This window comes from Telopea speciosissima, chromosome 7 (assembly GCF_018873765.1).
Source record: "Telopea speciosissima isolate NSW1024214 ecotype Mountain lineage chromosome 7, Tspe_v1, whole genome shotgun sequence".
NCBI lineage: Eukaryota > Viridiplantae > Streptophyta > Magnoliopsida > Proteales > Proteaceae > Telopea > Telopea speciosissima.
In genome coordinates, this window is record NC_057922.1 from 25,948,174 (window position 1) to 25,960,363 (window position 12,190).

General features: G+C 36.9%; 1 pseudogene; it reads right to left on the reverse strand.

Moving 5' to 3' along the window:
* Positions 1-753: 753 nt before the first annotated feature.
* On the reverse strand, positions 754-9,417 carry LOC122667670 (annotated as a pseudogene).
* Positions 9,418-12,190: the final 2,773 nt, after the last annotated feature.

A 12,190-nucleotide genomic window follows, 5' to 3' on the forward strand; every position in this document is an offset into this window, starting at 1 on the left:
TAGGGTATCGCAAGATACTTTTTGCCCTGTTTACCTACAGAAAGCATTATGGGTCAACAACTGCCAAATGAAAGAGTGATATAGAAATTTAGAAAATGGTCTACGGTTGGCTACATGTCAAACTTCATACTCAGATTTAAACATATACTCTCCCATGTATTGGCAGAATCACTTGATTTTCAGCTGTCCAAATCTTTTTTTTTTTAAATACATTTTTCAATTGATTTCAAATATTTGTTATGCCACTTGGCCAAATCCATTTTGGATAAAACTTGACATGCGAGTAGGGGACCTTGGGAAGGTCTACTTGTCTACAAATTCAGCACTATCCAATGTGTCACATGGTGGATATTTATGGTAAGATACCACTGAACTACTAAAACTTTTCCCAAGGTTTATAGACATGCATGAAGAAAAGCCAGCTTGGTTGTATTTTGCCCTACTCTATGCTGCCTACAGCCATATGAAAGAGTCCCCAGTGTAACATCTACTAGTAAGTGGTCTTTTTTAGCTGTATTATTCCCTATAACATAGCCAAGTTAGAGGACACATCCACAAGAAGGCACTGAAGAGCTTAGAAAAGATGAATTTCCTGTAGAACGGTCCTTGTCCCATTGATCATTGCACGTTTGAGTAGCAATGCCAATGCCAACTCATTTACTTTTCTACCCCCAATACTTCAATCGAATGCCAATGCCAACTCAAATGATTGTAAGGAGCCTCGATCCCCCCAACAATTTTTTTGTCATGCTCAAAGTTGCAATGCACCTCAGTTTAATGCAACATGCATACTTTGAAGATTCAAAACTCACTTATTTATACTTTAAAAAACTAGTGACTACATCTTCTAGTATACTCCTTAACAAGCTTTGCAAATGACGAAGACTTTATCTCTAGCAATTTATCCGGGGAATCGTATTCCAGTACAAGGCCTGTTTCATCCAAGTAAATATGTCAATTTGATTAGGCAAGCAGCAAAAAAAAATATGAAAAGACATATTAACAAACTCAACTGAACCCATTTGATTGTGGTGCACTAATTACTAGCAACTAACCATTATCAAGGAGGAGGACCATATCGCTATCAAGAATTGATGTTATCCTATGTGCGATTGTGATGACAGTAGACCCTGAAAAGTGTTGAGTAAGTGTTTGTTGAATTAGATAGTCAGTCGCAGTATCCACTGATGCAATAGCTTCATCGAGCACTAAAATTTTGCTCTTCTTGAGTAATATCCGCGCCAAACAAACTAGTTGCCTTTGACCCATGCTCCAGTTCTCTCCATTCTCAGTCACTATGATGGTCACCATATGAAAATGGGTTAGCTATTTAGAATCTTATTTTCATTAACTTTACTCCCCTACTTGTCGAAAGGGAGTTGAGGGGCTGTGAAGTTGGGTTATGCACTAGTGGTTAGATATTTCATTTGAAAAAAACACACTTGTGTATGGATAAATTGATGTTGAACAACTTTGGTATAGAATGAATATGAGAAGAACCAACCTGTAGAATCAAGCTTCTCTTCCTTCTTTCTAACCTCATCACCAAGTTGGCATCGATCTAAAGCCTATGACAACAAAAACTCCATGTCAACTTACCACCTTGCTTGATTATTCAAGATGACATAGAATTGATCATTAAGGATGAGCGAAGAAAAATATGAAATAAACAACCAAGAGGGTGCCAAATGATGAAAAGCAGGGTAGTAAAAGCAATGCACCTCCCAGGTCCCAAGTAAAAAAAATCATTTTGTCCAAACTTCCCAAAGATGATCCAATACATCCAATGAAATGGTTTCAATATTTCAACTGAAAGGATTTCAAAACTTAAACAAAAAATAAAAAGAAGATGACCATGATAAAGTAGTTCATATTATACATATCCTAACTAGTCAAGTAATGTGTTTGTTTTGTGTGTGAATCACTAGTAAGAAAAAAATATATCCATCCTATCATTGTTATTGATTAATGGCTATTCGTCAAATGAAAAAATCCCACCTCCCAAATCTGTTCGTCATTGTACTCTTCAAGTGGGTCAAGATTGTTTCTTAGAGTCCCCTCAAACATTGTTGGATCTTGTGGGATGATGCTCAATCTTGACCGCACATCATGAAGGCCAATCTTGGAGATGTTGATGCCATCTACCCAAATTTGACCTGTTGTCGGTTCAAGCATGCGAAAGAGAGTATGTACTAGAGTTGATTTACCACTTCCTGTTCGCCCAACGATGCCAATTTTCATCCCTGCGGGGAAAGTGCATGTGACACCTCGCAAGACAGGAGGAAGTTGCGGGGAATACCGGACCTACATATATATTAAAAAAATTCATATAATAAAGCTTAGTAGAATTCCATAAGAGCAAGAAGAATTATATATCCAACAACATTAGGCCTTAGAGGTCTATTCCATAAAATGTGGAAATATGTAAGCAAATAAAGATTTGAGGTATCTAAATTGGGGATTACCTGTAGATCAATAATATCAACTTTCCCTTGTGATGGCCATTCATAACCTGGTATATTTCCATCTACCAATAGAGGGGGTTCACTGGGGATGTTGGAATATTGTAGTATTCTCTCAACGGCTATAATTTGATTCTCAAGACCACAAAGATCCCATACGACCCCATGCATGCTGAAATTTAGTCCAAATGTGATTGCTAAACCCATTACCCCTTCAAGAGAGAAAAGAAAACAAAATTAATTCGAAATTATGATTCCATGTGAGCAATCAATCATAGTTTACCTAAAGAATGATTTTATAAGATCTCAAGTTCAACGTTTTACCAGGATTGAGTACTCCTTTTGGCACTAAGACCAAGAAAACCAAAGAGATGGCATATGTGATGGATGTCAACATATCCATGCGGAAGCATAACCACTCTATTGCACCAGAAATATGAAATTTAGGTCGGGAATACCCATCCACCAGCTTGAGGCTTGTGTTCATAAATCTCTCTTCTTGATTGAAGCATCTGATGGTGGTTGAACCTAAACTAGATTCAGAAAAATGTTGTATAATTGGTGCCTGGCATACTCCGGCCATACGTGAAAGTTCTCGTGCTGCAGATATGTAGTATTTCTACAAGCCAAGATTTATCAAAAAGGGAATTAGGTACATGTAAATAAAGGTGTAATGAAAGTATAGGTAGTAAGAAAATGATATAGGCTTTTTTTTTCTTTTTTGAAAGGGAATCCTTAATGTGAGCAACTTATGTCTAGACGGTTGATATTGACACCATCACAATGGATGAAATTGTAGGAAAATTTATCAATCTATTTTATTTACTTCAATTGTTTTCTATTGAATTGTTAATATTTTTTTATTTATTAGATGTTGATGATTATGTATGAAATTAACTCCGTCCCAAAATTTCTATTCCCAAATTTTTTTAATAAAAATTTTATTGGACATGAATGTAACTGTATTTGAAAAAAATTTATTAGGTTATTAAATTTCAAAATTTAATTACTACTGCATGTGTCTGTATCCAATTTTTTGCCAAATATAGATTTGCTGATGATAGAAATGACAATATGGCCTTATTCATTGTCGCCAAAAGCAAATGAATGTGTAGTTTAGTACAAAAATGTATTATAGTGCAGACGAGGTACTTCACTTAGGCTAAGTACAATGTTTTGCATGCTTATCATGCTTAGCATAAAGTGTAGCCAACATGCTACACTTAGGAGAGAAACAAAGATATGAAGGAAAGAAGGAAAGAAAGGAAGGAAGACGAATTTCTCTTTGAAATTATCGATGAATTAATAATGTAGCACTGGTTCCTTGGTGATCCACCCAGATAGACTTCTCTTGACTGCCCAAATATCCGCTACATGGCAGTTCCATAGGGGTTCAAATATTGTTGATGTGGGCTGTCCAAATCACCACCTATTCATCTATCATATTTGAGCATTGATTAGTTGAGAATTCAACTTTCACAACTTTAGGCAACTTCAATTTAGCCACTCAAATACAAGCGGTGTAAATGGATAACGAAAAATCTGAATTCGATCCGCATCCATATCCATTTAGGGGCATCCGTATTCGTTTAGAGATATCCAGGAAAAAATCCGAATACTCCGATAGAAATCCGAATCGAATACTTAATTATAAAAAATTAAGTAAATAACGATCTTTGGGGTTTTTGAAGATTCAAAAGGTTCTAGAATATGAGGAAAAGAGAATCATGATCTAAAACTATGGATTGAGAGTGAATTGTATCCACTAGGGGAGGAAGGTTCGAGTTACACAAGGCGGAGGTGTAAGCGGATGGCGAAAATCTGAATTCGATCGCATCCGAATCCATCCGAATCCGTTTAGAGGTATCCATATTCGACCAGAAATATCCGAACCGATTACATCCGATCCGTATCCGAGCGAATCCGATCCGTTTGAGGCCTAAATACAAGGGTGAGTTAAAAAATGGTGTAGCATTACAACTGATCGAGTACAAAACTTGACAAATGACTAACGAATAGGGAATAACTATCAATGGTCAATTTGACTAAAGCGACCTTTCACATGACCCAAATTGGACCATTAAGACAAGGCGCATAGTCAAGCCTTGCATAGGACATTTTACTCTGATATTTAATATTTAGTTATTGAGAATTATTTATTAATTTACCATTTAATACTTTAAAATCATTTACACAATTATCATTTTATAAGTATTTACTAATTATTTTCAAAATTATTTACTAACTTTTTATTCAGCTAGTGAAAAAATGAAAAATTATTCATTAATTTATTATTTACAAATAGTTTCCGTACTCGGAAAACAAGGTAAGGGGTCCTTACTTGAGACATCTAATTACACTACATGGAAGGGTGAGTTAAATCTAACTATTGGATATCTAAGGAGATGTTTTGGATAGAAAATGTTAAATTTCATACCCAAATTCAATCATGTATACCCACGTAATGTCATATACCCTCCTATGTATGTCCATGTACCCCTCGGTTGTCCCTTGAATCCATATAAAATTTGTAGATCTTTTAATGATTTGTTTATCCACATGACCGACTTTGTTTGGGCTGAAACTTGACATGTGAGCAGGGAACTTTGGGGTCCATATATCTATAAATTTTAGCCCAATCAGATCCACCATGTGGTAGAAGTAGGTTCTTGATCATAAAACTTTAACCCTTTATTAATTGTTAATTTTTATTAATTATTAATTTATTTTTATATTGAGCTCCACCCAACGGATCTACCATCAACGCTAATAGGTCATATTACATATCTAAAATATTTTATGCATATAAAAAATGCAGCCACGTTGTTTTAGGTGAATATTAAACTTTGACAATGTTGGCTTGTTTAGTCCATTCTTCTCAAAAAAAAATTGGTAAGCAAAAGACCATAGTTTTGCATTAATTCACATGAAAATGTGTGACTGGGAAATGAATTTTTTGTATATATTATTTAATTCAAAATATTTTGTTTAAATCACCACATTCACAACCAAGCTTGCATATATGCATCCACCACTAAATTGATTTTGGAGTGAACTAAGAAAATTCAGAATTCAATATTCAAACAAAGCTTGAACCAAATTGTGCTATGACATGTTAACCATGGGGAAAGTAAGGTTGTGCTTGATTTGAAATTTTAATCATAAGAAGTAGAAGTGACTATCGAATTACCTGGTACCAGATGCATGTCACAATTAGCGGAATAAACACTATTAACATTTGCCATGCAACCTGTGACATTACTACTGCAGTTCCCAAGAAATCTATGATTGAGATAAGAAGTTCTTCAAATTGATTTGGAATAGAGGTATCAACAGAACTTTGATCTATGGAGGCCTGCATACAAAAATAGAATTTATTCAAAATAATATTAACATTTTATGGTAATTAATCAATCTTGATTATTTGGATCCCAAGAATAAACAAGCATATTTACTAACCCGGTTTAAAATCCTTCCACTCGGAGTAGAATCAAAAAATGACAAGGGAGCACGGAAAATGCACAAATGCATTTTGTTAAAGAGAATAGTGGATGTCTTATACCCAACAGTTACGATGAGCATGGACCTTATAAGTACACAGAGACAACTTCCAAAGAACAAAGCAACATAAACAAAGATAATAGTGGATCCTTTAACATGAGGTCTCACTTCCTCTGAATTGGGAGTAGCCAACACCATCCAATAATTACTGATTATGTGGAGAAGCTGGAAAAGAATTTGTGCCAACAATATCAATGGAACAAAAGTTCCCCTATATGCAGTGGTAACATATTTCCAGTAGAATGAAAGACTAACTTCACCCTTTTCTCTCTTTTCTTCTTGGACAAGTTGCCCTTCTGACCCAACCAATTTTTCTGTTTTGCAGTTTTCGGGTTTCTTTACCTCATCATCTTGAATAGATTTCTCGCTACACAACTTATTATCATCTTCTTCACCATTAATAAAATTATCCAAAGTAGCCTCATGTTCAACATAATTAAGGTCTGCCAAAGCTTTCGTATGCGTACCCACTAATTCCATAAAATCAGTTCCAGTATTAAGAATTTCTTTATATTTTCCTGCTTGAGTAATCCTGCCATCTTTCATAACCTAACATAAAAGAAAGTAAATAATCACTCCCAAACTAGGTTAAGGCAATGAAAGTCAAGAAAGAAAGATGGCATATTCTCACCAGAATAAGATCAGCAGAAGGTAAAAACTCTACTTGGTGGGTAACATAAATTAATGTTTTTGAACCCAAAATTCCTAGCAAACATTTCTGCCACAAGATTTTTAAAGTTCACATTTAGGTACTCAAAAAGAATTTCCAATTACTTAAAAGTGCCAAGTAGTTCTACACTTACTATAATTTATTTTTTAAAATTCAGTTTCTAGTGAACAAAATTTTGATGTAAGCAATGTCATGTATAGCTTTAAATCAATTTCATCAAGAAAATATTTGGAATTAGAGGTTAAAGAACACCTACCTCAAATAGATGAGTTCCTGTGTGAGCATCCACAGCACTAAAAGGATCATCAAACAAATAAATATCAGCATCATGGTATAAAGCCCGTGCAATCTGGATTCTTTGCTTTTGCCCGCCACTCAGGTTGATCCCTCTCTCCCCTATGATAGTTTGGTCCCCAAAGGCACACAATTCAAGGTCCTTATTCAATGAACATGCTTCAAGGATCATCTCATACCTTTCCTTGTTCATCTCCTTACCAAACAATATATTGTCTACTATCTTGCCACTTTGTATCCAAGGCGATTGTGAAACATAGGCCTTCGTCCCATTCAACATAATGGCTCCAGATACCTTTGGAACTTCCCCTAATATGCATGAAAGTAGGCTTGACTTTCCTGATCCAACAGAACCACAAACAGCCACTCTCATACCACGATACACTCGAAAATTAAGATCTTTTAATGTGAGATCAGGAGAATGTAAGTCCCAAGAGAAATTCCCATGGTCTATCTCAACTATAACATCGTCACCATCTCTTAGAGGCTTTTGTACTATATTCGAATGAAGATCATCGAGACAAAGGAATGAGGCAATCCTATCAAGGGAAACTTTAGTCTGAACTACCATGGAGATTGTGTCTGAGATATTAAAAATGGGCACTTGTAATATTTCAAATGTTGCAAGTGCAGATAGAATCTTCCCCGATTCTAATGGAATTCTCATAAGAATACAAAACCCAAAAGTAACCATGGATACAAACATGGGAGCAGATAAGAAGACAAACGTAATCATAGCTGATGAATAAAGTAACCTTTTTATCCATTTTGTTTCAAAGTATCTAGCCTCAATTATCTTATCCAAGAACTTCATCTCCCAACCCTGGAGCTTGAGAACCCTCATATTTCTCAAAGCCTCAGATGTCACCTTCATCCGTCGATCCTTTGAATCCATCAATTCTCCTTGAAATTTTTCCTATAGTTTTCCTAATGGAAAATTTGTTAACATCAAAATCATTGTGCTAGCAAAAGCTACAAGTGAAGCGAGACCAAGGCTCTTGTACAAGATCAACAATGCTAGACCAATCTGAAAAGGCACCCTCCATATATTGTGCAAGTACCAACTGAAAAGCCCAATCCTCTCAACATCAATATTCATCAAATTAATGTTCTCCCCACTAGCATGACCCTGCTTTGATTGGCTTGAAAGTTTGAGATTCTTTTTATAGATTATAGAGAACAAGGCAGCACGGACCGTAATTGCCATCTTTCGCAATTGAAAAAACAAGAGTCTCTCTGAGACACATCTTATGAGCTTTGAAAGAAAGAAAATAAACACTAGTGAATAGCCTTGATATTTTTGTTGGTGAGGGCTGTTGAGATACTTAATAAATGTGTCAATAAGATACGGTCCAACATAAGAGGCTAATGTGCATACAATGGAAAATATAGCTGTCGATAGAATATCCTTGTGTGTTGAAATAATTAATGCCTTCACCAGCTTGAGTGTGCTTACCTGACCACCATTACCATTGCCAACAGATTCAAGTTTATTTCTAAAACAAGCAAAGACCACACTGGCACTATCACCATTGGCAAGCTGAGGAACATCTTCAAGGTCTAGTGTTTTATTATACCCAAGTGCAAGCAAAGGACCCATCCAAGAAAAAGTAATCATACTAAAAAGATTGGCATTTGCATACGGAGTTACTCTCTCTCCATCGACACTTAAGCTTTGTCCATTGTCACCATTATTGCTTCGACTGGAACTAATTTTCAAAAGAGGCTCCAAAAGATGGAGATCTTCATCTTCTTGCCTCTTGCCAAACAATCCAGCATACCAAAAGAACAAACTAGAAATAATGGACACAACATCGGAGACCCATATCAAGAATGATAAGGCTGAATGTTTCCAATACAATGCAAGATGTATAACAAGATAGGAACACGACATAAGGAAGTAGAAGGCCCACCAAATCCTTAGTAGAATGGGGAACCTACGCTCACTTAAGTGAGAAAATTGGATGTGCAAGTAAGCAGAGATCACAAACCAAGTGAGTGCTCTAAATGCAAAATCTAGTTGGAAAAAAAAATTTAGATTAGACCAACCATGTCTACACCCAGAGAGGTAGTTCAACACATATAAGAGAAGATCACAGAAAGACAGAGTTGTGCAAGATATAAGGGCTAACCAATAGTATAAAAAGTAGGTATTCTTCAACAATGGCTTTGAATTTTCAAGGGTAGACATCGTACGTCTCTTGCAAGCCCAGGAAATGGATAAAACTAATAACAAAATTAGGTGTGAAGAAGCAGAAAACCCGTGTAAGAAAATGGTTGTAGAGGATTGTGCAAAAAAAATCCAGATATTCATATCGTTTTTTGATTCTGCAAAAGCATCCATGTTCGCAAATTTTCTTTGCTTCTATTTATAATTTGGTGGTGTAGCTACCCAATGCAAATCCAATCAACTTTACCACATTTTGAATTGATGCAAGCTCATTTGCAAAAATGTTGTAGAAACTCGATCTAGCCTCTAAATACCAATCATTTCCACTTCTTGTGTTCCAAAAAGACTTAGATCAGTATTGAAAATCTTCTAAATATCATCCTTGGAGTAGTTGAACCTGTTATTGAACAAACAAAACAAAAGCTATTTGAAAAAATATATATAAAAAAAGAGTTGTCAAGGCAAAGAACTTCATATCATAAGAAAACCAAGTGATACATTGAAACAACATCAACAACATAATATGGAGGAAAGTGCTCAAGTACAGAGATCTAGTTGAGGGTAATATCTTCCATATCATTGGGGATGGTCGGTCAACTAGGCTTTGGCTTGATCATTGGCACCCTAAAGGAGTTCTGCTAAAAAGATTTGGGCAACGTATTCAATTTGATGCTAGATCCTATCGCCTCGCTTTGGTTTCAGATTTAATTAGGGATGGTGATTGGCGTGCACCTCGTCTGAGTTCCTATGATTTGATCACGGTTGGGAGAGATCTCCCTAGTGTTCCTATAGTGAGAGGGGGGGTGTTTGGAAACAAACCTCTAATGGTTTATTTACCACAAAATAGGCTTGGGAAATGCTAAGAAGGAATGCTAATAAGGTGGAATGGTTCAAAATTGTTTGGTTTTTGGGGTATTTTCCTAGGCACTCATGCACAGCTTGGAGGTGTCTAAAGGAGGGTCTTCCAACTAAGGACCAACTTGTTAAAAGGAATATTCGGGTTGGGCAGCATTGTATCCTGTGTTGGGGGGGAGCCATAGCCACTTGTTCTTTGAGTGTCCTTTTTCCAAGACAATATGGGATGGGGTTAGCTCTTTATGCTGTCCTGATGGGAAGGGGCCTACAAGCCTAGCGGATGTGGTTAGGTGGCTTTCTTTTGTGGTATGCACCAATGACAAGCTAGATGTCATTCCAAAGCTGGCTTTTGACGCATCTATTTACCATATTTGGTGGGAGAGGAATCAGCGCCTTTTCCGCAATACAACTAGGACTATAGATAGGATTTGGGCAGATATTAAATTTGATGTAGCCACTAAATGTTCTCACCCTCCTATTAAGACTGTTTGCAATCCTAGAAACCAGTTCTTGGTTGAAAAGTGGGGGGTGCAAGTACATTGGACAGTTTCGGACCCTGTATGTTGCACTTGGTTACAGCCTCCTTCCCATATGGTGGCGCTTCATTGTGATGGATCCTTGAATGCGGATAGAGCGGCGTATGGAGGCATAATACGACATTCCACAGGAGAACCCATCCTAGCCTATGTTGGTAAAGGGGGGGAGAGGCCAGTGCTTAGCATGGAGGTACTAGCTATACATAGAGGGGTGACCTTGTGCTTGGAGAAGGGATTCCATAGTGTGTCTATTAGATCTGACACAAAATTGGCGGTGGATATTATTACTAGTGAGACAAGTTGTCCATGGATGGTGTGTGTGCTAAAATGCCAAATCACAACTCTGATCAACCAGCTGACTAAAGTAGAAGTAAGACATGTTTGGAGAGAACTGAATCAACCGGCAGATTTTGTGGCTTCCATTGATAGTGGGGATGGGGAAACTATTATGTATCCTTCAGGTTTTCCTGACGACCTGATAAGGCTGGTTCGGGATGATACTGACAGGAAGACATATTTTAGACAACCATGATTGGGTTGGGGAGGCTTTGCTCTTGTATGCCCGAGGGGAGTGTCCTCGGTGAGTGTGGGGCTTTTTCCTCTACCTTAGGGATATCTAAGGGGTGGAAATAGGTCGCCTTCTCCTGTAATTTATTTCTCTTCTTTATATACTCTCATATTACCTATCAAAAAAAAAACATCAACAACATAATAAACCTACGAATAAAACTATCAAATTAAGGATGACATACACTGCAAATCTGCAACTAACGATTCTCAACCTGATCTTAATTATCTACAAATCAATAACTAGGTTGAGTCATACACCAAGTTAAGTGACTCATTTCAATCCATTTCATGTGATCAATACAGTTTCATTAGTTATATACGATAATCACATTCTTAAGGCGATAGTTACACATCACTATAACTAACCACACTACCTAATTTTATACATAAATCAAACATTCATTTAGTGTATATACAATAACCACAATCTTGTGGTACTAGTTATACTTCACCGCTCCTAGGTAAAATGACTATTGGAACTCCATTCCATCACTGCTTGGTGTGATAAAATAGACTTTAGGCAAGAATACTAGCCTAAAGCCTATTTTATCACACCAGACATTAATGAAAGTCGTGGTATAGGACGGCCATGGACAAGCTACATGAATTTTGTTGGTTGTTGACCTAAAATTGTCCAAATGATTTCTAACAGCCATTACAAAATTATATATTTTCAGAAAACAAAAATGCCATAATTAATAGGGAGAGAGAACGCCACACGGTCACGCAGCATACGTACACCGTCCATGTGTCTAGACACAGGGGTGCACGTAATGACTACCACAACCCCCTGGAAAGATGAAAATTATAAGAGGTGTGGCACTCATTTCACACGCCCGTGTCTGAGCACAGGGTGGTGTTCTCTTTCCCTAATTAATACAACAAGTAAATGAAGGTTAAACAAGCAAGTATGTAATACAATAAAGGCAACAAACTTTCTTAGGCATTAAAACAACCAGCTCGTGTGATAAAGCTCCTTTAGAAGGATCGTTATCGCCCCCAGTGCTGGGGGGCTGCTGTGCGCATCGTGTGGCGCAGCAGCGGCCATGTGCCCACGGTGGGGCCCACTATG